Source organism: Triticum aestivum, chromosome 3D, assembly GCF_018294505.1.
Source record: "Triticum aestivum cultivar Chinese Spring chromosome 3D, IWGSC CS RefSeq v2.1, whole genome shotgun sequence".
In the NCBI taxonomy this organism is placed as follows: domain Eukaryota; kingdom Viridiplantae; phylum Streptophyta; class Magnoliopsida; order Poales; family Poaceae; genus Triticum; species Triticum aestivum.
Genome location: NC_057802.1, coordinates 25,293,902 through 25,298,147, shown reverse-complemented (window position 1 = coordinate 25,298,147; position 4,246 = coordinate 25,293,902). Strand labels below are relative to the sequence as shown.

The window sequence follows — 4,246 nt, the reverse complement described above, 5'->3', positions numbered from 1 at the left end:
GATGACATGTGTATGTGTGTAAAACTTTAGGATGAAATACCTTAATTTGTGACCTGTAAGAAAAAACAAAAGCATGAACTTTGGGGATGAACAGTGTCATTTGTTGAAAAACCACGGATTTGTCTTTTTTTAACATCCCTCACTTCAACATATTTCATTAAGAAAACTTACACACATGTGCATTATGCCTTCATGTATGTCTGAATTTTCTTTCAGAATTTTTTGACATGTAAAACTATGAATTTTTGAAAAATGGACTCCATGGAGCTCGGCCTCCAAAAGCAATTTTCGGTTCATCAGCTGACTTCAACGCTATCTTGCTTTAGCCAAAGATCCAAGAGGCATCACAACTGACATCACATATTCATACTCCTTCCTTTAGAAGCCAACACGATGAGCTGTAGTTTACAGACCGCTCACCACCTGCTGATAGGGGTGACCAAAGGTCCCTCACAACAAAGTAAAGGTATACCAAGGCCGAAAGGGCTAGAGCTCGGTATGCCAGGATGCGGTGACTGCGTCCAGGAGGAGCACATTGACGTGCACCTGGCGTGCTTGCCCACGTGCGCGGCTATCCCGCAGCCGCGGGTCTTGCCGGACACGAAGAGTGGCATGTCCAAGCAGCTGCACTGCAATGATTGCATGATTACAACGATTTGTGCAGCACAAGGAGGAGGGCCTTGAGATGCATGCCTGGTACGGGGCATAGCTTGGCATGCCGCCCGATCGGGCGACCTTCACCTTCCTGGCCGGTGAGATGTTCATGGTGAGACACGAGCCCTCTCTCACAAGTTGTTGATTCTGACGCCATATGTTTGTCATGTCACAATGGTACGTAAGTCGCAGGTCGTGCCCAACTAGGCGCCCCTAAACCCGAAGAGCTCTCTCCCCGTTCGAGACAATTGCCATCTTCTCCAGATGGTGAGCTGAGAGTGGAACAAATTGTTAACATACTCTGCTTCATTGCCCTAAAATTGTTCCCGGTACCTTTCAAGCCTACACAATCCGTACAAATACGACTGATGATTTTCACTCTCTAGCTAGATAAATTTATGATCTTTTGCCATCATTGTCTGAGGAAACTGGAATAATCGAGAGGCTCAAAAGAGACTGATATTTATCGATTGGACATATTCTACATGAATGTGCCTTGCTGGCCCACCACATTATTTTAGCACGAGGGTACTCTTCTCTAGCTATCTCTGATTTGCTATCTTCACGTTTATGCCTAATATAAACCATATATTGGCTGTGCCATAGGCTCTCATCGGTTACAACCCATCTTATAGTTACTTATTGGAGGCACCATTGAAAGCTCCACGTTAATCCTCAGACATTAACCATTCGATCTCCTATTAGCTTTTTACAGCCGTTGGATGAATTACCTCAAGAGTCCTTGCCCACCATCCCACGTGAACTTCTCTTTAAGAAAAAAAAACACATCCACGGGTTACCAATAAAACAACTCCCTCAAGAAAAAAACTCCATCAAGAGTCATCACCCTACCAATCCTTCATCATGAGGCACCGAAAATTGAGGAGGTAACCCTAGCGCTACTCCACCTGTTGCTCCTCCTCGCATGTTCCCTCTGTAGTTTCCATGCCATCCTATGCTTCCATGTTGTGATCAATATTAAAAAGATGCAAATATCCTCTCCTGGTCCTCTTCCTCTCCAGCCGCTGAAATCTGTGGTCATTGCAATCTCAACTTCCGTCTGCAAGTAGTACATGTCCTGATCTAAATCAACCAGCACAGCGTGTGCTAGCTAGCCGCGTATGTGTGTCAGCTTTCCTATATCCATCAAGTACGTGCATGCCTGTTATGCCCAGCGAGAATCAAGTAGGTGCATGGCTGTTGTGTCCAGCGAGAAGCTTTCTCATATCCACAAGTACGTGCATGGTTGTTGTGTCCAGCGAGAAGCATCAGCGACAAGCGGTGGGCTATTTTGCCAACAACATGAATATTCAGATCAGTAGAAAAAGGATGCTCACCGACATCATATTTACACATTACTCGATGAAAGCCCAATTAATGAAGTGGATAATCAAACAGATAGCCCACGGTGAGGACTGAACCTGTGCCTCCAAATGCATGTTTTGGCTTCATGAATTATTTATACATGTACGTACTGAACCACAACTTTTATTCTTAGGATGAATTCTTCTCACAATTTTACTCCTTTTGACATGATGCCGACGGTGACATCATATAATTTTGGAGTGCCTGGAATCATATGATTTTACTCCTTTTCACATGACGCAGATGGTGTGGTCATATACTCTTGGACAGCTTGGAATAATATGATTTGTCGCCGGGGCTAATCTAACGGAGGATTGCGGATGTTTTTACGTGCATATATACAAAGACATCACGCACATTGTGATATTGGTATGTATAACTGATATATGTATTTATGTTGACCTCAAATAGAGTAGACCGCCTATTAAATCCCGGACTTGCCAAAAATTAAGCCATATGTAAGAATCATGCATGTATTAAAAGATCTAATATACATATGCATGTGTGTAGCCTTACAATGTGATATTTCAAACAATCTTCATCAATAATTGTATAAATAAAAATATATAGCGAAAGAAAAATAACCCGTCATATGTTCTGAGTTATCACCATCATATTTTGACTGATTTGTTAGAAATCCCCTTATCATCCTAAAAACATATGCATGTCTGATTTGTGGTTGTTAAGATAATCAACAAAAGTTAGTCATAAAAATCTAGGAAAATTTATTACACGTGGAAGAGAGAGGTTATGCTCAATATCTTGTGGTGTTTTCAGACATGCTTTTGCCAGAAAAAGGAAAAGCAAATACTAGAATAGAGCTGAAAGCAATTAGATTTCACTAACACAACCACCCGTACGCACAAAATATTGATTCACCCACATTTATTTCTTGAATTTTTATAACGTCGAGGTTCGGGAGAAATAAAACATGCACTCGATTTCTCTCATATACAACCACATTGCCTAAATTACATCCTAAATAAAGTTTTCTATTGTTCCTGCATATATTATGATTTTAATTTACATGACACAAGTAGAATGTCATATGTATATATAGTTATCCTGAACTGATCTAGGGGATACAATTATTTTTTGCAATTTAACTAACCAGGAAAAATGATTCCATGTTATAGTGATAGTTTTCTAATCTTAAGTTAGTTCATGTACTCTTTAAATGGTGCGAGGAATTATGCGTATAATAAATGGGAATTGGCCCTTGCCAAAAGATGTTTTAGTTAGTGGACTACGACTGTTAGATCGTCATATTGTTCGTAAGATAATTGCAATTGTTAGATGTTCATAGAGACCTCAAAGAATCATACATATATAACTGATAGGTAGAATCTTTATATTTACTACTCCCTTCGTTCCTAGATATAAGTCTTTTTAGACATTTCAAATGGACTACAACATACGGATGTATGTAGACATATTTTGGGAACGGAGGGAGTACTTGGATGCATCACACAAGCCCCCACGTAATCCTCGCATCTAATAGTTATTTAACGTTGGATGAAAATATGAACGACCCAGATTTTTTTTGAAAAAGGGGGACTCCCCGGCCTCTGCATCTGGAAGATGCATACGGCCACATATATAAATAAAATAGGTTCAACAAAGTCTAAGAGTCGTAAAAGAAAACAACGTCGAGCTCACGTAGACCTCGACATGAAAACAAAAAAGTTATAAAGCCACAACCGGCTGGCAGAAATAAAGGTAGGAAAACTAATTGCCTATCCTATTACATGACCGCCATCCAAACCGGTTGAATATATCCCGCGCTACCATCTCCCACCGGACAGATCCAGTAACCAAACGCTCCCTGGCCTCCGTCGGAGTGAGTAGGGACCACATACGGATCAACGCCGTAGCACGGAATACAACCTGCAAAAAATGAATAGTAGTTATTCTGTTAAAAGCCAAATCATTTCTGCAGTTCCAAATTGCCCATAACAACGCACAAACTCCTACACGAATGTGCCTAGCTGTAACGGACTCTATCCCATCCAGCCACGTTCCCAATAACGACCCAACCGAACTCGGAGGAGTAATGTTAAAAGCAATTTGCACTGAGCGCCACAAAATCCTTGCCAACGGGCACTCAAAGAATAGATGCTTAATGGTTTCATCCCGATCACAGAAACTACACCTAGTAGATCCTATCCAATTGCGCTTAACCAAGTTGTCCTTTGTTAGAATAACCTGTTTATGGACAAACCACATA

At 41.0% G+C, this 4,246-nt stretch overlaps 1 long non-coding RNA gene across 1 annotated transcript; it reads left to right on the top strand.

Moving 5' to 3' along the window:
- Window positions 1-1,475: 1,475 nt before the first annotated feature.
- LOC123073881 (uncharacterized) lies at window positions 1,476-3,422 on the top strand. The gene is made up of 3 exons (XR_006435778.1): window positions 1,476-1,541; window positions 1,677-2,062; window positions 2,263-3,422. It is a non-coding gene; the product is annotated as an uncharacterized lncRNA (long non-coding RNA).
- The last annotated feature ends 824 nt before the right edge of the window (window positions 3,423-4,246 follow it).